We start from the raw sequence: 26,463 nt of genomic DNA on the forward strand, positions 1-26,463 counted from the left end.
AAGTCAGACCATGAATCACAGTTTTATGACTGATTAGATGTGTTCTCTTAGGAAGATTTCTTAATCCCTTGGTACCATAATTTCTTTGTTTTATTAGGGGAAATTATAGTACTTCTCTCAAAGAGTTGCTGTGAGAACTAAACCAGTTGTTAAACTTAATAATGGTGGTATCTCACCACATTAACAGTTATTCATTCCTTAGACTTCCTGTCTGTTACACTAGGGTTAATGATTGTATATGATGCCCTTTTTATTATGGTCATGGTCATCATCACGGTCACATATAGGTATGATGCTTTATAGTTTTTTAAAAAGCAAACCTATTCCTTATTTCAGTTCATCTTTCTAATAGTCCTCTAAGATAGAGAACTATAACTCACCTAGTAAGACAAGCAACCTAACATTTGTCAAGTGCATTAGGCCTTGGATTAATAGGTCAAGAAAAATTCAAAAATTTCAAAGGCGCTTTCACACTAGTAAGAATAGAAAGATGTAGAAACTAACATCTTTGACTACAATGCTGCCAGCCTTTTGCTGGGTGCATTTACCAGTGTTTTGTCATTATCATAACCATGTAATCCAAACCCTCTGCAAATAGAAGTTTCACAGATTGTATTGGTCAGAATGGAATTTTAACCCAATTTATCTGCCTAGAAAGCCCATGTTCTTTCCACTATGCAATAACATCTATTCAAATAATAGTATTAACTAAAGTGTTTAAGTCCCACCCATCAACAAGCAAGCTGGCAGGAGGTGTTTGCAACAGAGTTACAATGTTATATCCAGTGTTTGGATTCTGAGGATAAGTGGCTGGGAGCCTCAGGGACTAGGATCAGAGACCAGCCTAATCCATCACCTTGATTTCCTCAATGCCCATGACAGGGCATGGCCTATAATGGAGACTGAGTGTATGCTCGTGTAAGGATGGGGACAGAAGAGAAAATGAAGTCAAGAAGGGGAGCTGTCTGCATGGGAGAGTGGCCCATTGGTCTTCTATTGTTCTTTGGATGTATTTTCCAAGTCACTAATTATTTTGCTTGTTTCCCTCAGTGTACACTCGGTTTGTCAGTATTTCAGATGTGAACTCACTACCAGGTGTTATATGCTGACACATGACTGATACCACATATATGAGGATTATTGTTTCTTTTAGGCCATTATACTTTCCTCAATGCTACCTAAGACTGAGAGAGGTGTTTAGTACTTGCCTCCCACTTACTCAGATTTATTCCAAGCTTATTGTTAACTAAAATCTGAGAACTTTTCAACTTAAACCTCAACATCCTGCATACACAGGATTGTTTTGAATGGAAACTCAGAACTTGACAATTAGTTCTGTTGTGCAATTCATGGAAATATGGAGTTTCTTTTGAAGAGGGAGAGTTTTAGGAACAGTTTAGATGATGGAAGTTGGTAGATTAAATTTAAATGCAGGTAGAGAAGGCCTCAGGCTGAAGTTATATCCAGGGATGGCTGAAGAGTAGCTGTAAGTCCAGGGCATTGGCCTTATAGAGGAAGGGACTCTGCTTGAGAACACACCCTGCAGGACAGGGTGAGGTGCTTAGAGACCACATGGGCTTCGATGAGGAATAGCTATAAGGCCTGCTAAAGGCTGGGAGAACTTGAGCTCTGGTAGAATGTGGAATCTCTCATCTTCCCTATCTCCTCAAACCCCCTTTGGGAAGATCTTCTGTTCTGTGCTCAGAAGTACCGAACAGAGGCTTCTATATCTAGTAAATTGGAATGTCTACCTTTATGAGTTAAAGTTAAAATAAAAGTGCCTTGAACCAGGTAAGCTTGATTCAAGGGCAGCATTTCTTTTCTCAGTCCCATATATTGAGGAGGATTCATAATTACAGTGAATACTAGAAATAGGAATGCCATTGTGACACTGCAGAGTGTTCACACATTCAATTGTTGCCTTTTGCATACTATGCCTAATGAGTCCCAGCAGTTAATAGCTAATATAAGAAGAATAAAGCCATTTGTCTCATTTTAAAAATATTCCATTTCTTCCTGGCTGCTTTTGTGGCTTTCTATTCTGAAAGCCAAGCTTTACCCTCACCACCCTTTCATTCCTTCTTATCTAAAGAACTAATTTTCTTAGTACCCGGACATCATTTCCAGCTTAGTTTGTTTGTTTTAATTTTTTGGAGGCAGTTTAACAAAGTATTTGTTTCACAGCCTTAACATTTTGAAAGAGACACTGATATGTGGCTTAAAAGCAGGATCCCAAATTAAAGTATATTTAAAATAATTATTATTGAGTCCATCTGGCTTCATCTATCAGAAGCAGAAACTATTCTTGCTTTCAAATGCTTAGCATATAACTGAAAAATTACAGCAAAATGGAGTAGTGATTTCAGAAAGATGAAAAGCAATGGGGCTCCTAGTATGCTGCCACTAACATCTCTTCTGAGAACAATATCTTTATGAAAACTATCTCAGATAACACAAAGGATGAAGCTATGCAGATCCTCCCAGCCATTGGTCTCCCAAGCGATGGGTGAGACTACCGGTATACTCACAGAGACCCCTTCTGGAGATGCCTAGGCTTGGCACTGGCTGACTGAGGGTTTGCCCTTGGAAATTATATAATCAGCCCACATATCATAAGAAGCTTAAGATCTTCATCTCGAATACAACCAAAGTACCCAGGAATAACATCTTGGAAGCCATATTGTCCAACAAAGATATCAATTTGTATATTATTCTCTCCTCTTTCTCTGGCTCCTCCATCTTTCAGGACCCCTGTCCAACCATGGGAACTCATCCCAGGTTGTCTATCATTCAGAATGTGTTTCAAGCTTTACTGTTCCATAAATAGATCTCCTGGACTCTGTGGAATTAAGATCTTAGGAAGTTGAATATTGGCCTTATGGAACCCACTGAACAGGTCTGTATCTATGATGGAGAAAGCAGGTTCATACCCTATTACTGCCTCATCCAGGAGTTTGAGAGGAAAGGCATAGCATCAGCAGGGTCCTATGAACCAGAATCCTGAAATGTCTGCAATATTCTAGCTAGAATCCTCGCCAGAACTCAACAAAGACTGGAAGGGGTTTAAGATTCAGGAAGATGGAATGTCTTGAGTTATTATTAGCAGTTGGGGTTGGAGAGGGCTTATTTGTGATCCAACATAGGAATCTGTCCTGAGAGATTAGAGGGCCATCCTAAGAATGTTGAAAGGGTCTGGAGAGAGGCAGGTAATGTTTTACTTACACATAAGCCTGTTAGTTCTGTCTCCATCAAAATATTTCCAACAATGTGTATATAGAAGCAAATTCTTTTCATTAGTAGAGCCATAGATGTATAAAGAAAAGCTGGAGAGTAAACTCCCTAAATCTGAAACCAAGAGAGAGTGTTACATATGAAGAAGGAAGTTATTCCCCAGGATATCTAGAATTAGGAAGGACTAAATTTGTATCTGCACAAAGAAGTTTAGGTTAGACTTGCAAAAGCAAGGGTCTTTTCTAGAATCATTATAGGATACTAGAAAATTTCAGAAGTTGTAGAATCCTTGGTGAAATGTCCATAATTTCCAATTATGCTCCTGATAATTTTTTTTACCTCGAATTTTCTTTGGAAGCTGTTTGAACTAAAGAAGTAGTTTGTTTTGCTTTATTTTTAATACTAAGAGACAGAAGAAGTTGAAAAACTGGTTAGTTGATTTTTGGATTTTACAGGAGATTAAACAAAGTATTTTCTATTAATATTCTCTATAAACATACTGCCTCTGCAATGCATCAATGCAATGATTGCAATGTATGCAATCAACTTCCTTGTTGATTGAAGATTCTATAGTGATTCACTGACCGTTGTTTATACTCTAATCAACTAATCACAAGGAGGCATGCTAATGACTGGTCATAAGTGAGGTCCATGGCAGTATATTATAAAAACTCACACCTTGTCCTAGGAATGCTTATAATTTTTTTTCAAGTTAGTCCATATGTTGTAAGAAGAGATAATGTTCAAATGAAGGAAGAATGTTCTAATGTTCAAGGAATGGAAATAGGGAAAGACATAGGCAATATTTGTGATATAACAGTAAGTTTCAGCATCTGGTCCTACCAATGGGATTTAACTAACTGCTAACTAATCCAAGGACAAATAGTAATTGCTTTCCCAGTAATTTCTTCATTATCTTGTTTTTCTGTTTCAAATGAGAATAAAATTTTAGGAAAGAAATATGAGAAACGGCCTGGCATTCTGGAATGCATACTTTTATGTGAATTAATTGAGTACAGTTTAACTTGAGCACCTGCCATTTCAAAAATTTTTATTTGAATTATTAACAGTGCATTACTAGTTTCAGAGGTAGAGTTTAGGGTTTTGTCTGTTGCATTTTGTCAGTTGTCATTATATCACATACTCTCCCTTAATGTCCATCACCTAGTTATCCCATCCCCCTCTCCTCCAGCAACCCTCAGTTTGTTTCCTATGGTTAAGAGTCTCTTTTGGTTTGTCTCCCTCTCTGATTTCTTGTATTATTTTTCCCTCCTTTCCCCTATGCTTTTCTGTTTTGACTCACTTAAATTGCACATATGAGTGAAATAATATAATTGTCTTTCTCTGGTTGACTTATTTTGCTTAGCATATTACCCTCTAGTTCCATCCATGTTGTTGCAAATGGTAGGATTTCATTTTCTGATGGATGAATAATATTCCATTTTAGGTAGGTATATATCTCACATCTTTTTCCATTCATCTGTTGATGGATATCTGGGGTCTTTCCATAGTTTGGTTATTGTGGACACAGCTGCTATAAATATTGGGGTACAAGTGCCCTTTTGGATCACTACATTTGTATCCTTTGGGTAAATACACAATAGTGAGCATATACCATTTAAATTCTCAATTTATATTCAAATACCAGAGATGGCAATTTAGCATATGTTAGATTTCCTAATTTTTCTTAACTTTTAAGCCCTTTCTTCTAATACTTTCCACACCCTGCTCCTTTTTCTGGCAAGAGCACTTCAGTGTTAGAAGAGCTGCTGATATAAATTTAAGAGTGACAAATCAAAATGACTGCTTAGGAGATTAATACTCTTTTGGAGGCAAATTTTCATCTGATTAAATATATACCAAACACCTCTTCGCAATTTATTTTCTAAGGTTAAATCTCAGAAATGTTGCGTCAGTCTGATCTGATTCATTGAAGTAATTCATAGGAGCAGCTTCATGAGTTATTGGCTTCATGCCTGATCCCTGAAGGGCTTGTGGAATCACTGGGCTACTAATGCTATCATGAAGCCATGTTCAAAATGAAACTTCAAAAAAGGAGGTGCTAGCTTTCAGTTGTTGTTTCTAAAGAGACTTTCTTTCCTTCCTCCCTCCCTCCCTTCCTTCCTTTCTCTTCTTAGGGAAAGACAGATAAATGGACTCTGGATAAATAAATTCAACTAAGAAAATCTAGAATAAATCCAGTGTTGTCTATGTCATGGCCTTTGGTAACTCTTAGAACAGATGGAGGCAGAAGTGAAAGCTAAGCACAGATATTGGCACATCAGCTCCTCTTTCTCCTTTAGTTCAGACAAATCTATCTTCTTGATACTGCTCATACCTGTGGTAAGAGCTTTGAATACACACACACATACACACACACACACACAGTGCCGGGGACAATGTAGTTAGGGGAACCAATCTAGTCATCATGAAGCTACTCATAGGTGGAAGGACATTGGGAGGTAAATAGGCTCTCACCAGAAGAAAAACAGAAAAGTATTCAGGGTAAGGATGAAAGGTACGAAAGAGATTATTTCAATGACTCATTATCTGATGGCCCAAAATTTCTTGTGAAAGAATTGATTATTTAAAACACAGTCTAAAGTTCCAGCATACTTGCCACAACTCTCTGCAGCTTCCCTTAACTCTTTTCTGAAAGGTAATCTTCAGTGCTGTGGTCTTTAAAAGATAATTGCACAATTCACTTCTCAGTCAAAAGAGGTCCAAAGAGCAAAAGATTCTTCCATCAGCTGAAGCCACTACTTGTTATAGGGCCTAATAAATAAAGTTTTATTTCTAACAAATGTAGTCTTTAGTTTTGAAAAGCCCAAGGACCAGAATTCTCCTTCTGATTTTATAGTTATACCTTTTGATTTTTGAAATGAAGAACTACATACATATAGGAAAGAAAACTATCTGTAGCCCCAGTACCCAGAGATAACCAGGTTTAACAATTTGGCAGATTTCTTTCACTAATTATTGTTTCTATATTTTTCCGTATTGAAACTTATACCTTGTGTCTTTTTTAAATCTACTGTCTTTTAAGAAACATTTTCTACTCCTATTTTCTTCTGACTTCTGAATGATTGTTTTTTTTTCCATCAAGCAATGTCTTCAGGTAGCACATACTCTGTTTCATCTGCTTTTTCTTTGAAACCTCTCCTGCATGCCTTCTTTCTCCATAGGATTTAAAGTTGTGATCTTGTGCCTTGCCTTATGTTCTTCACCAGCTGTTTCCTTAGGCCCTAGAGACTTTAGACCACCTTGAAGTGTGTTTGCTGAATGATGTGCTCCAGGGCAAGAGAAATGTCTTCTTAACATTTGTTTCCCCATAGATTAGCCTGACATATGATAGACTTTTATTACCTATCTGCTGACTTAATAATGATTCCCACAACATCACAACAAGTACCCCTAATTTTTGAAAGACTACATGGTAACCATTGTGCCAGGGATTTTATGTATTTTGTTGCTAATCTGTATCACAATGTTCAGGGTCATAGGTGAGCATCATTATCCTATTTTTTTTTAGTCAAGGAACCTGAGATTTAATTTTATTGAGTCAAAAATCTTTATTACGGACAGTAACCAGAATCAAGTAATTCACTATGGTAAGGCCCCAAGCCCATTTCCCTCACATGAGCATAAAGCCAATGACAGTTACTACAGGAGCTACAAAATTGAACAAGTTATGGAGATTGTCCTCTAAAACTTAGCACTAAGACAGGAAAGGTAAGACACACCTATAAAGATGAATCAAGGAGAAGAAGAGAGGGAGCTTTCTACTGACAGGAGATTATTCTATTATGGACATTATTTAGAATTGCCAGAACATAGTGGTAATAAAAAGCACTGGTGGGTTTTTATTATTATTTATAAATTTTCTATAGGCAATATATTCATTTATGGCCTACACCTGCACATATTCCTCTTGCTTACCACACATCTTAGTATGCTCTGCACATATAAAAATCCTGTTTTTAATAGGATTAGGTTTGGAAAGTATCAAATGAATAAAGAGAAAACAGTAACACCTCATATTTTAATAAAACATTTCAATTTACTCCCTCTATTCCATTATTTGAACACTGTAACTTTGGGCCAAAGATAATGAAAAGAGGAGGCCAGAGTTGCAATGAGGACACAGCAGTAGGCAATTTTAAGATTAATTTTGGATAGTGACTTTTGCAGTCAGATATCTGGAAACATACACATCCTAAGGCTGCTTCCTGAATGTCTCTCAGTTGTGTCCTTTTAGGGACATCCAGAGTTCTTTGGTAATGTGTAATGTTTGCATTCTTGTCCCTAAATACCCTAAACACATGCATTCTTTGGTAATAGCAGGAATAATAGATGCAGTTTGTTAAGTAATCACTTTGAGTTAGACACTAATTTGTATAGATTCATTTATCCTGAGAACAAACCTCTGGAGAATGCAAAATAATCTCCATATAATAGCTACTAGGTGGGGAACCTCAAATCTGAACTCCAGGTCATTTAATGCCAAAATCATTTCTCTTTCCATTAGGACAACCCTTTACTTGATCTGAAACCTTGTGTGAGGTGAGCATTCTGTTTGTTGAACATCTGTTTTCATTTCTTCTACTAAGAGCATCTGATTCCTCCATTGGGGAACTGCATCTTTTCCATTAGATACATTCATAGTGAGTCTACCAATCAAAATGCCTCACTACCCAGCTGTCTTGAAATAGGGATGACCCAAGAAAAGCCAATCAAATTCTCCATTCCTAGATATTAAATTTTGAGCAGCATAGAATGGCATAGTTGTTGATGGGATTTATTCATCCCTGTGATGAAGCCCTAGAGTCTTCACTAGTTTATGCTAAATTTCAGAGTAGGCAGAGTCTTGGTCCTTTCAGAGGCCTGTTCAGATTTTTATTTAATTCTGTGAGCTATTCCAAAGATTTCCAATAAATTAATTTTTGGTACAAATTAACAAGAGTTGATAACAGAATATTTATTGCCCACAACCAAAAAACTTCAACAAAAATTGCCATATACTCTGCTTTGTCTGTTAAAAAAAAAAATATCAACTAATCCCTTGGGGACACTTGCTTCCTTCTGTGCCACACTCTTCCTCTGATTTCTTGTTTTAGAACATGCCACTTGTGAAGGTTGGGGACTTCAACAGATTCACATAGAAGTATAAAGAGATAAGAGGACCCTGAGGGTTCTGAGATTGGTTGCAGGTTGACAGAAGTCCATTATACAGACATGGAAACTGAGAAATACATTAGTAAAAGATTTAATTAAGGTTAGAGTGAGTTAATGGACAACCTGGAACCACTATAAAGATGGACTTTTAAGGAAAAAGAGGGGGGAAGGCAAACCAGGAAATAGACTCTTAACTATAAGAGACTGATAGTTACCAGAAAGGAGGTGGGTAGGGGGGAATTGGTGAAATAGGTGAGGAGTATTAAAGGATGCACTTATTATGATAAAAATAAATAATTTCTTTAAAAGGGTAGACTTTTATATAGTGCTTAAGCAATACAATTACATCATTTTTAAAAAGACATTTATTTTAGAGAGACAGCATGCACAAGTGGGAAATGCAGAGGGAAAGGGAGAGAATCTCAAGCAGACTCCATTCTGAGCATGGAGCCTGCTGTGGGGTTCAATCTCAATAACCTAACTGAGATCATGACTGAGCCTAAGCCAAGAGTCAGATGCTTAAGCAACTGCACCACCCACACACCCTTATATCACTTTAAATGACTCTATAATATAGATTCTTCCAAACTTTGGCCAAAATTTTCTTTCTTGCCTCCAGAATATTGTTTTTCAACAAAATATTAAACTAATTCTTAAAACTGATATAATAGATTTGTTGTTTCTGAGGAAGAAAAAGGATTTGTAAAATTATAGGACATAGATTAGCTAATAGAGGCTCCATCTCTCTTTGAAGATACCGTGAACATTAAATGATCCAGACACCTGGTTCTAAGAAGTATCTTATTACTCTAATCCACGTGCTGAAGGTAATTTGGTCTTTGTTTAGAGCCCCAGTATTTTTTTTTTTTTTTTTTTATTTATTCATGATAGGCACACAGTGAGAGAGAGAGAGGCAGAGACACAGGCAGAGGGAGAAGCAGGCTCCATGCACCGGGAGCCCGATGTGGGACTCGATCCCGTAGAGCCCCAGTATTTATCAAGAAGTTAGTTTGTCATCTTGGGGAATATTACTTATAACTTCACAAAGGAGATCTTTTCCAATAAATTCAAGATAAAACATGGCTGAGAATAATTCATTTGTTTACCCATCTATACATAAGAATTTTTTTGGGGGGGGTCATCACATATTTATTGAGTATTTTGCAGAAGGGATTAAAGGTGATGAAGGTAAAAAAGCATTTTTCACCTTCAGGAGGTATAACAGAAAAAACGTGAAACAATTTCCCCAATGTAGTATATGCTGTCTATAGCTAAAGAATATATAAAAGCCTCCCCACTGCCACCCAAAATAGCTCTATGTATCCTGATTATTTATAATGCACTTACTACTATTTAGAATTACACATTCAAGCATTTAATTATTATCTTTACTATAGGACCTACACTAAAATAGAAGATGAATCAGGGCAAGAACCCTGGTACATCTCTGTATTGCCAGCAATGAACATAGTGACTGGCACAAAGGAAACAGTAAGTACTAACTACATGAATTAACGAGCAATGGACCTTACCCAGACATCCTGGAGAAGATTTCAAAGACAAAGAGATGATTGAATGGCATCACAAAACCTCAATTTAACCTTAAGGATAAAGTCTATAGGGGTAGGAAAACATTTAAGGAAGCAACATAGTTAAAGGCATATGGTGAGGAGGTATTTAGAGATTGGTATGTTGCAGGAATACTAATAGCTCAAGTTGACAGATTTGAAAGAATTCTTGGGACTGATTCATGAACCTTCAATTTTAACTTCTCAAAAACATGATCGTCCATTAAAGTTTCTATGAAAGGAAAGTGAGAAGATGCTCTGTTGAGGAATCACTACTATAGCACTATAGACATTGAGCACTTGATTTGGATCAGGGAAATCAGTTACTGCAAAAGTCCAGACAAAGGTCATGGCTCCATTGAAAGTGGGGGAAAAGAAAATTAAAATTAATGATTCTTTATGCACTGGAGGTGTGACTACATGGGCCATCTCATTTATAGTACTTTATCCACTGAAGGAATTAAATGCTTCCAGGCACACCTGCTTCTTAACATGAGCATCACTCAAGAATAGAACTCAAACCAAGTAAAATGCAATTTTCTCAATATGGGACATCAGCTAAAAACAGTGAGCACAGCAGTTCCTAATTGCTAGACTGGTGACCTTTTACCAAGGTGGGGTGATCAACTTGAAATAACAACAAAACAGGCAGGATGCATTCCACAGCAAAACATCTCTCTAGAGGCAATCTGGCCAAGGGGATGTCTGCAAGATCCAAACCTGCTACAAATAGAAAGTTTAAATTTTTTTTTCAAGTTCTTGAGAATGGAACAAAAATTCAGTGTAAATGACATTTGTAATTTTTTCAACACTCTATGATTTGGTGACAAGGTCACAATTGCTGGCTTTTACTATCCTCCTACAATGTATAACTGATATAGACCCCTTCTCTAATCACATACTTCTTCAGAACACAGTACAGTCATGATGTTGGGACACAGTAGTTTGGAGAGCAACAGGGGGGAAATGAAGGCTGTTACAAATCATTTATTTTTTTAAAAAAGTTAAAATGTGCAAGATTATACATCTTTTATTTATTTTCTTTGACTATAGCCAATTCAAAATTATACCTAAAATAAGAGCACACTCATTTTGTGGCATGTCATACTTTCTTGAATGTAAAGGAAGAGGCCACAGAATGCCAGGTCACTACAGATTTTCATCACACTGAGCAGTCCAGATAGCCAATGCTTACAGGGCCCAGTTCTAACACTCTCCATCTACCTTACTAGGGCTACATGCCCTACCCCAATGTTCCCCTACAACCTGCCCTGCCTGATTTGACCACCGCAGCAGGCACGCCTCCAAAATGGCTCCTGCCCTAGGTAGAGGGTTTAGATAAACACACACACCAGTGCCCACAGTTCCTGAAGCCAGACCTCTCAGCTGGCCGTGCAGGGAGCAAGCCCTGCCCTTTGGGGCACCCCCAGCAATCACAGCAATTGCATATGCCTAGGCTGAATGTTGGACTTGCCTACCAGCAAGTCTACAGCACAGTGAGCAAATGCTGCCTAGTGTGCCTCCAGCAGGTGAAGTGGGTCATTGTAGCCCCACCCAATAGCTTGCCCACAGTAATCCCAGCTCAGCCACATAAGGGAGCATGAAGCCCACATAGGGAACACCCCTGGAATGCTGGTTTCTGGTGACCAGGAGTGTTTAGAAGGAGGCTACCACAAGAACCTTTCTATACGAGACTTTCTAGTCCAGGAGGTTTAGGTGACGACCTAACACAACAAAACAAGCAAAATGAGGAGGCAGAGGAATGTGTTACAAATAAAAGAACAAGACAAAAATCACAGAAAAAGAGCTAAATGAAACAGAGATAGGCAATATGCCTGATAAAGAATCCAAAATCATAAGCTGTTCACTGGACTGAGAGAAGAATGGATAAGCTCAGTGAGAACGTCGACAAGAGAAAATATAAAAAGAATGAATCAGAGCTGAAGAATAAATGAAATAAAACATACATTAGAGGGAATCAAGAGCCAATTAGGAGTTGTGGAAGAATAGATCAGTGATCTTAAACACAGGGTAATGAAAAGCAACAAACCTGAACAGCAAAAGGAATAATAAAAAATTGGGATGCCTGGGTGGCTCAGTGGTTAACCGTCTGGCTTCTGCCCAGGGCATGATCCTGGAGTCCCAGGGTCAGTCCCACATCGGGCTCCCTGCATGGAGCCTGCTTCTCCCTTTGCCTGTATCTCTCATGAATAAATAAATAAAATCTTAAAAAAAATAAAAAATTAGGATAAATTAAGACAATACCAAGTGTGGTAACATTCCCATAATAGGAGTTCCAGGTGGAGAAGAGAGACAAGGGGGAAGGTTACTTATTTTAAAATTTCTCTCACTTGGGGAAGAAACTGGACATCCATGTCCAGAAAGTAGAAAGCCCCAAACTAGATGAACCCAAGGTCTATACCAAGACACATAATAAAATGGCAAAAATTAAAGATTTAAAAATTAAAGAGAATTTTAAAAACAAGAGAAAAGAAAACAACATACAAGGAGAACTCAGTAGGGCTATCCGGTGGTTTCTGCTATCAGCAGAAACTTTGCAGCCAGAAGGGAATGGTATGATTGATATATTCAAAGTGCTGAAAGGAAAAAAAAAATCTTACAACCAGGAATACCCAGCAAGGTTATTATTCAGAATTAAAGAGAGTTGAAGACTTTCCCAGACAAACTAAAGTTAAAGGAGTTCATCATCTCTAAACAAGCCTTATAAAAAATAATTAAAGGGAATTCTGTAAGTGGAAAAAAAGTCTGAAACTAGAAGAAAATTATGAAAGGAAAATGTTTCACTAGTAAAAGTAAACATAGAGTAAATGTAGATTAGTTACTTATAAGGCCAGTATGGAGATTAAAACAAAAAATTGTAAAAATCAATAGTACCTACAAAATTAGTTAAGGGATATAAATAGGTAGAAAATATGATATTGTGTACATAAAACATAGAGGGGGGAGTGAAAATTTAGTGCTTTGGGGAATTTATTGAATTTAAATAAATTAATTTAAATTAATTAATTTAATTTAAATTTAAATTTTTAGGATGTTACATATTAATCCCATGATAACCAGAAGTCAAAAACATATGATAAAAATAAAGAGAAAGGAATCCAAGTATAATGCTAAAGAAAGCTATTAAATCAAAAGGGAAGAGAACAAGAGAAGGAAAATAAACAGGAGAATTTCAAAAACAACCGGAAACCAACTAACAAAATTGCCATAAATACTAACCTATCAATAATAACTTTAATATAGGGACACCTGGGTGGCTCAGTGGTTGAGCGTCTGCCTTCAGCTCAGGGCATGATCCCAGGATTCCGAATCAAGTCCCACATTGGGTATCTTGCAGGGAGCCTGCTTATCTCTCTGCCTATGTTTCTCCCCCCCCCCCACCTCCCGTGTCTCTCATGAATAAATAAAAATTATTTTAAAAATTATTTTAATATAAGTGGACTAAATACTAGAATCAAAAGTCTTGGAGCGACCAAATGGATAAAGAAAACAAGACCCACGTATGTGCTTCCTATAAAAGGCTCACCACATTCAGACTGAAAGTAAAAGAATAAAGATATTCTATGCAGACGGACATTAACAAGAAGAAAAAAAACAGGGTAGCAATACTTCTGTCAGACAAAATAGACTTTAAAACAAAGACTGTGACAAGAAACAAAGAAGGGAATTATAGAATTATATAATGATGAAAAGTTCAATCCAACTTGCATGTAATAATTGTAAATGTCTGTTTACCCAACATAGGAGTACTTAAATGCATAAAGCAAATATTAACAGACATAAAAGGAGAAATTGACAGTAATACAGTAATAGTAGGGGGCTTTAACACCTCACTTACATCAATGAATTGATCATACAAATAAAAAACAAACAAGGAAATTGGCTTTGACCTAAAACATTAGATCAGATGGACTTCACAAATATACAAAACATGCCACCCATAAATATCAGAATACATGTTATTTTCAAGTGCACATGGAACATTCTTCAGAATAGATCATACTATGCCGTAAACAAACCTCAAAAATTTAAAAAGAATAAAATCAAATTAAGCATTTTTCTGATCACAATGGTGGGAAATTAGAAATCAAAAGAAAAAACTGGAAAAAAAACCTGAAGCACATAGCTGAACAATATGCAACTAAAAAAAAAATGTGTCAATGAAAATAAAAATCAGAGAAAATGAAAAAAATACATGGAGATGAATTAAAATGGAAACAAAATGGTCCCAAATCTTTGGGATACAGCAAACACAGTTTTAAGAGGGAAGTTTATAGCAATACAGGCCTTTGTCAAGAAATAAGAAAATTCTCAAATAAACAACTGATCCTTCCACATAAATGAATGAGAAAAAGAAAGAAAAAAAACCCAATTTAGTAGAAGGGAGAAAGCAGTTAAAATTAGAGTGGAAATAAGAACAAGATTAAAGAAACAATAGAAAAGATCAATGAGACTAAGAGCTGGTTCTTTGAAAAGATAAAACTGAAACTCTTAGCTGGACTCATTAAGAAAAAAAAAATAGAGAGGACTCAAAATCAGAAATAAAAGAAAAATAACAAGTGAAACCACAGAAATACAAAAGATTAGAAAAGACTTCTCTGAAAAATTATATGCCAACAAATTGGACAACCTAGAAGAAATATATAAATTCTTACAAACGTGCAATCTTCCAAAACAGAATCAGGCAAAACTGAAAAACTTAAACAGACCCTTTACAAGTAAGGAAATTGAATCAGTAATCAAAAAATTATCAAGAACCAAAAATCCAGGATCAAATGGCCTTCACAGGTGAATTCTCTCAGACATTTAAAGGAGAATACTTATTCTTCTCAAACTATTCCAAACTAGAAGAAAAAGGAAAATTTCCGAACTATTATGCACACTACCACTGATACCAAAACCAGACACTTCCAAAAAAAAAAAAAAATACAGGCCAATAACCCTAATGAACATAGATGCAAAAATCCTCAAGATATTACCAAACCAAATTCAACAATTTATCTTTCAATTCAATCTTTAACCATGATTGAGTGAGATTCATTTTAGGAAGGCAAGATTCAATATCCACAAATCAATGTGATATATCATATTAACAAGGGGAAGGATATTTTTACATATGATCATCTTAATAGACATAGAAAAAAAGACATTTGACAGAAATCTAACATCCATTCATGATAAAACCTCTCCACAAAGTGGGTATAGAGAAAACATACCTTAACATAATAAAGTCCATATATTATGTTTGCTATGGGGGAAATCCACAGCTAACATCATACTTAATGGTGAAAAAACTGCAAACTTTCCTTCCAAGATGAAGGACAAGGTAAGGATGTCCTCTCACTTTCATCCAACACAGTACTGGGGATCCTCATGGCAATTATAAGCCAAGAAAAATAAATAAAAAGCAGCCAAAGTAGTATGAAACAAGTCAAATTATCACTAATTGCAGGTGAAATACTTTATACAAAAAAAAAAAAACAACACTAAAAACTCCACTATAAAACTGTTAGAATAAATGAATTCAGTAAAATTGTAGCATACAAAAATTAATTAATATACAGAAATATGTTGCTTCTACTTAAAAATAACTAAGTAGCAAAAGAGAAATTAAGAAAACAATCCCTTTTATAGTTGTGCTAAAAATAATAAAATACCTAGAAATAAACTTAACCAAGGAGGTAAAAGACCTATACTCTGAAAATTTCAAGAAATAGATGAAAGAAATTTAAGATGACACAAATGGAAAGAGATTCCATGCTCATGGACTGAAGGAATCAATATTGTTAAAATGACCATACTAACCAAAGAAACCTATAGATTCAAAGCAATATCTATCAAAATACCAACAGCATTTTTTAAAACATAACTAGAACAAATAATCCTGAAATTTGTATGGAACCACAAAAGACACCAAATAGTCAAAGCAATGTTCTTCTTGGGAAAGAACAAAGCTGAAAAATTCACAATTCCAGATAAAGATCTACTACAAAGCTATAGTAATCAAAACAACAGGGCAATGTCACCAAAAGAAACCTATAGATCAATAGAAGAGGATAAAGAGTCCAGAAATAAATCTACACTTACATGGTTAACTGATGTATGACAAAGGAGGCAAGCAAATACAACGGAGAAAAGACAGGATTTCAATAAATAGTGCTAGGAAAACTGGGATGCTACATGCAGAAGAATGAAACCAGACCACTTTCTTACACCATGCACAAAAATAAACTCAAAATGGGCTTAATACCTAAGTTAAGAGATCCAAAACCATAAAGCCCCAGAATAAGCATGGGCAGCAATCTCTTGTGTATCAGGCTTAACAACTTATTTATAGGTTTCCTGAGGCCAGGGAAACCAACCAACCAACAAACAAACAAAACCCACAAAACCTCTTGGGACTACATCAAACTAAAAAGTTTTTGCATAGCAGAGGAAACCATCAACAAAACAAAACAAAGAAATCAATCTACTGAATGAGCAAAGATATTCACAAAATCTGATAAGGGGTTAGTATCCAAAATATCTAAAGAATTTCTACAACTCAATACACAAAAAACCCCAAATAATCCAATTAAAAGATGGACAGAGAACCTGAATAGACATTTTTCCAAAGATGACATACAAGTGGCCCCCAGATGCAAGAAATATGCTTAATATCACTCATCATCAGGGAAATGCAAATCCAAATTACAATGAGATATCATCTTACACCTGTCAGAATGGCTAGTACCAAAAAGACAAGAAATAACAAATGTTGGAAAGGATATGGAGAAAAGGAAACTCCTGTGCACTGTTGGTGGGAATGTAAATTGGTACAACCACTGTGGGAAATAATATGAAGTTCCTCAAAAATTAAAAATGAAAATGCCATATGATCCAGTTAATTTAATTTCTCTATTGAATATTTAACCAAAGAAAACAAAAAAAGCACTAATTTGAAAAGATATATGCACCTCCATGTTTACTGCAGTATTACTTAAAATAGCTAAAATATGGACACAGCCTGAGTGTCCATAGATAGATGGAGAAAGAAGTTACAGTATATGAATATACAATGGAATATTACTCAGCCATTAAAGAGAATGTGATTTGCCATTTGTGACAATATGGATGGATCTAGAGAATATTATGCTAAGTGAAGACAAATACAATATGATTTCACTTATATGTGGGATTTAACAAAACAAATGAACAAATCAAAACAGACTCAAATACAGAGAATAATCTGGTAGTTGACAGAGGCAGGAAAGCTAGGGAAATTGTTGAAATAGGCAAAGGGACTTAAGAGATACAAACTTCCAGTTATAAAATAAGTAAGTCACAAAGATGAAAAGTACAGTAAAGGGATTACAGTCAGTCCTGTGATAACTGTTGGATGGTGACAGATGGTATTGACACTTGTTATGGTGAGCGGTGAGTGATGAGCAATGTGTATAGTTGTTGAATCATCATGTTGTACACCTGAAACTAATGTGACATTGTATTGCAACTATATTTCAATAATTAACAAAACAAAACTTTTAGACCTTGGTCCCAATCTCCTCTTCTTCTTCCATGATCTCTATGCCCAGGACACACTTGATATTTGACATTCTTGGAATATATTGCACTTCTTTACCTATGTTTATTTTGCCCTAAATGTCCTTCCTCTCCCTCCACCCTCTTATCTCTTATCAGTGAGTGCTATCCGGCTCTCCTACTGCAAGTCACACCCTCAGCGTCCTCACATACCTGCAACTGTAGTGCCTACCTTGCTTTACAAGACTTCAGAGTCAGGAGGCTTTCTCCACTAAGACTGCAAGGCCCTAAGGGGAAGAAGGACTCACATTAGCAACATGTGTGACTCATAGCAGTGCTTAATCAATGTTTAGGGAAGTTTTAGTAAATATTGAAGTAGTAACATCAAGAAGTGTGTTTGTGATAATTCTCTATGTCACAAACCTAATGAACATTTTTTAAAAAACATCTATTTTGACATGTGTCTTTTCTTCTGCCAGAAAGATAATTGCTTATCTCGGTTCTGTTAATTTAGCAAATATTTCTTGAACTTTTCTGAGTCTAAATCCTCTGGAGATGTTGTGATCAAAGATGAATAAAATTGGGTCCTCACCCTCACAGTGAACTGCTGAACAATTAGAGTTCACTAGTCTATGCTAAAATGCGTTCATGGGTTCAACCCTATGCTCAGACAGCAGAACTGAGAAAAGGAGAAATTCCAATGTTAATTAGGATTAGAGATCTGGGCTTGGGGGCTTCCTGATATAGATAGATATAGATAGATATAGATAGTCAGCTTACACTGACTTCCTAGATTTCAGTCATACTCTGTTGCAGGCTTAGAAAGATCCCTAAATTCTCTGAGAAATGAAAAATGAAAGTCCTCAATCCTTCTTATAATCTTCTCTTCCCAATTAAATTGAAACACTTGATAACCCAGCCTTTAGAAGATTGCTTGAGGGGCAAGGTTTTCTCTTCCTGAATCTGAAGCTCAACATTTGGAATTTAGTCAGCAGTAGGAGATGGGTTATTAAGAAAGTGGATGATTGCCCTATAATAGTTAAATGCATAATGGAAGAGAGGGGAAAATAAAGGTCTTGATGAGAACATCATTTAGAGTCTCAAAGCCTTGGTCTGAGACGTTTATCCTCAGTGGAGCCAGTTTCCAAGTGTTCTGGCCTGGGTAGCGGGAGAAAGCACTACCTATGTCTGGAGGTACCACAGCACGAGATGCTATTTCCAAATGCTAGCTTGGAAGACAGGCAGAAACTGTGGGTGCCTGAATAGGCTTCGGGCAGATCTGGAGGATGCTGAGGATTGGTTGGGGTTTTTTTTTGTTGTTGTTGTTGTTTGTTTGTTTTACTTCGGTCAATGCCAGAAGATCTATCATGGACTCAGTCTACGAAGTTAGACGGTGCAATGGAAAAAGCATAGGCTTTTGAGTCTGGAAGAGCTGGGCTGATTTCTAATTCTGCCACTGCGTGCCATTGGACAAGTTACTTCACTTCCCTGAGGCTCAGTTATTTTATCCACACAATGAATACAAACTGTAATTCACTATGCTTTTGCCTCTCTGCTATATACTATAAGCTTAAAGAGGGGTGGTTGTCAGTATGATGGTCCCGTTGGCAGAGGAGGTTGGGCAGACCGAGGAGACACAGACCAGCAGCCTTGCCATAATGACAGTCACCATTTATGGACCAGTGTCCATGTACCAGGCAATTTGTGCTTCATGTGTGTCATCTGATGCTTTTCATCTATGCTGTTGTGGGGCATGGGAGGAGGGAAATGTGCGGAAAAATGGCACTGAGTTCTTGGGCCTATGAAGAAGGCCTTGGTCTTGAAAGAGACCCCAAATTTTCTTAGCTTCATGTTTTTGCTGAAATGGTTCTCTCTCTCAGGAATTCTTTCTCCACCTGGAAACATCCTACCTGTGCTTCAAGGCTCTACCTACATGGCAACTTATCTGTGTAATAGCTCCCTATCTACTCCTCATGTTCCCATAGCACCTGCCCTTGATCATTTTTCAGTTCCTAGCTGTGTTGTAATTGTTTCTTTTGCCCACATTCCGTGTCAGCCATAACTTCATTAGAGGAAAAAAATATCTTATTCATTTTTATCCTCAGTATTCTGCACAGTGTTTGGTACATACTAAGTGAAAAGCATATACTAATTTATAAAGTACTTAAGTGTGCTCTGGAGATACTTCTACCTATGTTGGTGCCCCTCTCCTTCCTGACACCAACACCAACACCCCAGCATCGACACAGATCTCTGTCTTAGGTTCCACTTACAAAGAAGCAACTATTAGCAAGGGATAGAAATATTCCTCTTGTATGTAAACAAATAGAAGAGCTGAAGTTTATGCAATAACATTTTGTTGAATTATTTAAATAACTGGACACGCAGCTGATGGATTTGATAAGTGAATGGGAATGAAGTCTGGATGTCCTGGGATTTTCATTTCCACATTTATTTCTTCTATGAAGCTAAATTCACCTGGGTGCCCACTAGATCCCAGTGCCCAGTCTGGAAACACCATCAGAGAGCTCCCTGGGGAGCTGCATCTCAGCCTTGGGACTGGAGCAAAGTTCATTAAAATTCTTTTAACAAACTGGCAGCTTTCTCTCTCTCCTCTTTTCTAGTGCCTCCTTCGGATCCGGCTGCTCCCCATTTGACAAGTTCAATGTTTGTGTCCTCAGGAAGGGAAATGGAAACAGACCAAAGACGCAACATCAGAGGAAACTCAATTCCAAGATGCCTGTGTTGTGGCCCAGCCTCCCCCATATTGTCCAAATAAATAGAAGCGAATTACCTCAAAATGAAGGGCATCACAACAGTCAGGGGTTAACTCCATGTTCTGAGTGCTACCGTATTTGTTGCACAGATAAAGGCAAGGAGTGAACACTCCGTGAAAGGCTGTCCCTACCTTCAGAAAGGCTTCTAAATGCTGCAGCTAGCACAGTACATGCTGTGCAATCCCAGACACTTAGAATCACCATGTGAAATCAAGGTAGCCACGGTGGCCTCCTGAACAGTTACTATATACCAGTGCTTATCCTTTACTTACCTCATTAATCCTCATGATGGTACCATGAGAGAAGCACTATGCTGATAGCTCCTTCACAGAGGGGGATAAAATGTAGCCTTTCTCTTCTACGGGATCTAGCCTTGGGTTCCCTGGACTTTAGAATTTCACAGGGCAGTAGAACTTCCCAACAAAATTTGACATTGTTAATTTTATTCCTACTGGATACCTTTTAGAAAGCAGCTACTGCTATCTATAATTGGTATCATTTCATTAAAGAGGGCATTTCTACTATAAAAGAATTTGTCTAAGGCAGAATAAAGAAACTCCTTCCACTGAGTGCATTTTTCTGTGTGGAAAATATGTATACTCTACTATCCAGCAATTCTACCTTCAGGTTTTTATCTGAGAATGACTCTTGTCAATATACCCCAGGAGATGTGTACTGAAGTGTTCAAGCAGCTCTGATCATACTAGAAGTGTCTGGGAAATAATCCAGATGGCCATCTATAGGAGGATGAATAAATATGTGGTATATTTATTCAGTAGTCAGGATAAGTGAACAGCTCCATGAAAAAAATATGAATTTTAATAAAATATTGGATAGTAAAAATTCTGGGAAGTTTATAAACAGTGCATCTTGCTATATGTAAAGTAAAATTTTATGATATACTTTTTAGGATTCCATACAAATGTTTATCCATGTATCTGTGTATATAATTATTTGAAGAGTAAAATATCACAAGTGAAGGGAGGCATAAGAATGAATTGAACAGGAATTACATTTGCAGATTTAGGTTATAGTCCATTTTCTAGTTTCCATGTTGGATAGGAGATATATCTCTATTCAATTCAGTTATTTTTTTAAAGATTTTATTTATTTATTCATGAGAATACACAGAAAGGAGAGAGAGAAGCAGAGACACAGGCAGGGGGAGAAGCAGGCTCCATGCAGGGAGCCTGATGTGGGGCTCGATGGTCTCCAGGATCACACCCTGGGCTGCAGGCAGTGCTAAACCGCTGAGCCACCGGGGCTGCCCTCAATTCAGTTATTTTAAACAAGCAAGCAAACAAATAAGGATTATGCATGGATGATAAGACTAGGTCACAAATAAGAAAGTTATAGTTTTATAGTTATATAAAATAATATCAATCCATTGTTGCCCAAAGGCTAATGCAACATAATAAGACCACAAATCCCTCAATATATTATCTTTTTTTTTTCCTTTTTCCTAAGGACCGGTTTTATGTTACAGAATAACATTAGGTAGAGTGTGAAACCACTTATGGAACAGTGATCTAGACCAACCAGCTTAATTTTCCAAAATACTAAGATTGTAAAGAGAGCTGTAGAATTGGGATGATACCAAGACCTCTATTAGGGAGTTTGGGTTAAAGACAAAGAAAAACTCCACTAAACTCACAAAGTACAGGCAAGAGATGACCAGACTGAGAAATGTTCCAGTGGGGTACAGGAGACAGCCAGAGACCCTGGGTAGGAAATAAATGAAGGATCAGCTGGATATCTGTTAAAACCACTGCCACTATAATCACTTATTAATTTACATCTCCTTTCTGTCTGAAACAGGAAATTTACTCTGATGTAGAGAGAGGAAAATGGGGAGCTATAGTTCTCATGGACTTCCCCCTGAACTCTGTAGCAGGGAAAGTTTCCACTTATTCTCCTTGCTAGCAGGACTTGTCTGGGGAGATCTGAAGTTATAGTTCAATTTACAAAATTCTGTAATGATTAATCTAACTGCCTATTCAGTGACTGATTGAAGCGTATCACTCCCCTACTTAAACATCGTCATCAGCCTCCATAGATTGTAGGATAAAGTTGAAGCTTCTACAGGCTATTCTGTGACTTCGCCTCGCCTGACCAGCCTCATCCACCATCTCTCTCTCACACATGTACCTTATACCAGTTTCTTGATTTGGTGGTTGCCATTTCTTGACTGCATCATGCACCCTCCCCCTCTGCACATGTTGCTTTGCCTGGAAGGCTGTTTCCTCCTCCATTATCTAAGTTATCCCACCCATTCTCCAATACTCAGCTCAGGTATCCCATCTCCAGAAAGCCTTCCTTAATCAACCCAGCAGACAGGCTCTCCTCTGGGCACCACAATCCTAGTTTTAGTAATCATTGGTTTACATTCTGGCAACTGCTCCACACAGAGTTCTATGAAGGGGAGATTGATATTATTCAGTACCTTCTGAGATGAGGTAAGTCATACACACAACCATGCTGTCATCTTTATGTTTCTACTGCCAGTAGGAAGCCAATGTGTATTTTTCAGTAAACACTTGTCAAATTGATTGAATGTCAAAGATAATTCTATAACCAGTAGTACTGTCCAGTAGGTAAAAGGAGGTTTACTTTAATCTGGACAGTGGCAGATTCAGTATTTAATTCAGCTAGTGGGTGGGTTCAGAGAGGGCCTAGCTGACAGGGAGGATATGGAAGGGATTTAAGCACCAACTTTTTAACAGAGGGTTGCATTCTGTCAATGCTCTCTAGCTGTCCTTCTGACACAGAGCTTCTAGGACCTTTTAACAGTGGTTTTCATCATTTGGTTCTGAGCCAATCTGACCCATAGTACGAGATAGGCTTCCAGACCCTGATGCTCAGGCATACCCACTGCAGCTCAGTCTCTGATGGGCAGTTTGGCTATCTATATGGTGTGCATTACCGACCCCACTTGCTGGATCTCCCTTTCAGATGCACAGGGACTTGCCATAGATAAGGGACATATTTTCAATACACAGTAATTTGAAGCCTCCTCTTTGAGTTTCTTCTGGGGGAACTGTTGCAACAGTACCTCTAAAATGCCAGTGAATCATCTCTAACTACAGCCTAAAATTATAAGATGAAGCCATCTGTATTGCACTGGGAAAATATCATGTGGCATAATTAATTCATTGGATGTGATGATTACTTAGAATCACAGAAATACAGTGTTAGAAGGGCTCCCAGGAGACCTTATTGAAAATTCCCAGATTCCTCCATAGACCTGTATTTAAACTTATCAAAAGCATAATTACTCCTTTCTTTAGATTATCTAGTCACAACTTAAATATTGCCAGTAATGAGCTTGTGAAATTAGAAAGATAACTTAATCTCTCCGGGCCTCAGTGTCTCATTTTAAAAGTGGGGTCAGGAAGGCATTGTTTTGTTTTGTTTTGGTTTGGTTTTTTCCAAGTAGACACTGTGATGTGAAGCCTCTTCACAGTTACTGGGAAACAGAGGGCTACCTAAGATAGATAGTAGCATTCCCCTTTTGTATTACTATTTAAAATACAGAATCTGCTATTTTCTCACATGTTCTGCCTCTGATTTTACTATGAACCCCCCCACCCGACACACACACACACACAAGATTTGACATTAAAGTCACAGCCACTAGAAATGGTAATATCCTAGATACCTCCTAGCTTCCATGGTCACTGAATTTACTAACCCCATTGAGGAGCAATCCAGTGTAGAGACGACAAGAATTTGAGTCATGAGATAGGATTAGGATATAGCTCAGATGATCACCATCTGTGAGACTCCAGGTAAGCCACAGCATTATTTATCATCTGGACTGCATGTCAAATAATAGCTCTCTGATGGAGCATCTTTAGCCTGGCTCCTGAGAAGCAAGGCCTGAAACAAAGACTTTTGTGGAAGTATCTTACGGAGGGGTTTGATTCTAGCAGCAGACATGAGGGATAAAGGAACAGAGCAGGAAAGGAGTTAATCTGTATAGGAATATATTATTGGCTCACTGCTTGATCCAAGAACATCTCCAGAGCAGTACAAAATATGCCTCTTCAAGCTGTCTGTCAAGAGGACTAAGGATAAAGCATTGTCCACTGGCTTCTATTTCCCATTGGTAAAATATTCACTTTGTAGGTTAACTGTTCCATACTTCTGATGTGCACATGTGTGGGCATCAAATGTCTCTACAGGTGATTTACCTCTGCCTGTGGAGCAAGAAAAGGTAAGTAGTAGGGCTAGATGAGTCTGTTTGTAACTGCATGAAGCTGGATGGAACCTGTACCAAACTAGTCAAAGCAACCATGGCCAAAATAAGAGGTGTAGCTGAGAAGATTTCTAACAGTGCATAAGAAGTATTTAGCATATTCCACCCCTTGCCTACTCCAATCCACTTGTGCCCTCATTCAAGTCCAGTCTACTATGGATGTCCCTTCTAGATAGTGAACAGCCTTAATCTCTGTGAAGACACTTTGAGAGGAGTAAGGAAACAAAATAAGCTATAGTTCCCATGTCTGCAGCAGCTCACATGGATGTAAATAGTATCACCATTCTCTCCTCTACCAATTATTGTACATATCACTAACCCTCAGTCAGTACTTTAGTTGGGCTGGGTCATTTGTCTGGTGGGATGACCCACACTTACATTCCAAGTAACCCGATTCCTTTATTGCTTTGCCTTTGCCAGGACAACTTTGCAACAACTGCCTATTCATCCTTGAGCACAGAAAATAGACACCTCAGTAAGCTTCCTGGACTTCAGATCTATTCATTCCTGCTTCCGTTCCATCTTGTGGCAACAGCTCCATCATCAGTAACCTCCAGTATGAGTAATTTTCTTTGCTGCTGGTTTATGGATTTTGAGAGTACAAAATGGCCAGGCTGTCCTCACAACTTCAAGTTCAGGGGAGTTCTTAAAGTGTCCTTAGTAGAAAGTTTTACCCAGTGAAAACCTGGCCTTTACTTTAGCAGACCTAAGATTAGAGAGATAGAAAACAAAGTTTTCCAAGTGAATCACTTGGAATGATAATGGTTAGAGACAATACCACTTTCACCCTTTGGTTCTTGGAATCACGTATTCTGGTCAGTAGAGACATAGCACCATGAGCATAGGTTTACTGCATGTGCTGCCTCCTGGAGCACAGTCTCCAACCCTCTGCTGGCATATTACTAAGTATATAGGTTCTTCCCCTGGTAGGTTATGGTGCTGGATTATATAGGTTTAGTCTGTAACGTAAGACTAGTGGAGGCTATGGTCATGTGCCAATTATCTCACCTTCTTTGTTCGCCAACATGACAGATGAAATATTTTATAAGCTCTCAGATAATGCTCCTGGCAGAATTACTGTGGGAAAGACAAGGAAACAGATACATATCCAGAGAAGGTCGCCATGTAGGTAAAGTTAAATCACTTATCAGATTACAATTCAGATAAGGTCAAAATAAAATGGAAAAGGTCCAATGTACCCAACCTCCCACTTGGCGGGCTGGGCTTCTCAAGAAACTGTTCCATAATGAGGACTTGATTATGGCCTCTGCTCAGGCAGGTTTGTGATTTCATAGTGGCAGCAGCTATATCAGTTTTTTTCCCCCAATGAGGGAGATTCAAGAGGAACACACCTGCCAGGCAAATAGCTTCCAATCAAGTGCCAGAAGCTGTGTTGATTTGTACCTATACATGGACCACACCCAGCTCAGCAGCTGCCATTGCTACCACCTGTTTAATTTTACAGCACTCCTTCATTATCAAACATAATTCACCTCAGTTTTCAGAGGCTACAGGTTAATTAAATTGCCAAAGATTTAAAGAGCTGGTAGTTGTCAGGTCATTAATATGCAATTTTTCCTTGAAAAGGATATTGTTTCTAACTTCTTGGTTAGTGGAGGATGAACATTTTCAGAGACATGTTCCTATAATAGTGTTTTTTTTTTTAAGATTTTATTTTTATTAGAGAGAGAGAGAGAGAGAAAGGCAGAAACACAGGCAGAGGGAGAAGCAGGCTCCATGCAGGGAGCCTGATGTGGGACTTGATCCTGGTTCTCCAGCATCACACCTGGGCCGAAGGCAGGCACCAAACTGCTGAGCCACCAGAGCTGCCCAATAGTGGCTTTTATTCCATAGGCATGTGGATCAAAGAGAAGATTCTGTCAGAGGTCTATAACTACAATTGAGAAACCAG

The 26,463-nt window shown here is 37.7% G+C and overlaps 1 long non-coding RNA gene across 1 annotated transcript in view; it reads left to right on the forward strand.

The window, feature by feature from the left end:
* Nucleotides 1–20,862, forward strand: part of LOC144295493 (uncharacterized) — a 44,218-nt gene extending 23,356 nt beyond the window's left edge. The window contains exon 2 of the long non-coding RNA XR_013362631.1: nucleotides 20,141–20,862. This is a non-coding gene — a long non-coding RNA (uncharacterized LOC144295493). The remainder of the gene's footprint in view (nucleotides 1–20,140) is intronic.
* The last annotated feature ends 5,601 nt before the right edge of the window (nucleotides 20,863–26,463 follow it).

The sequence above is a fragment of the Canis aureus genome, chromosome 23 (assembly GCF_053574225.1).
Source record: "Canis aureus isolate CA01 chromosome 23, VMU_Caureus_v.1.0, whole genome shotgun sequence".
NCBI lineage: Eukaryota > Metazoa > Chordata > Mammalia > Carnivora > Canidae > Canis > Canis aureus.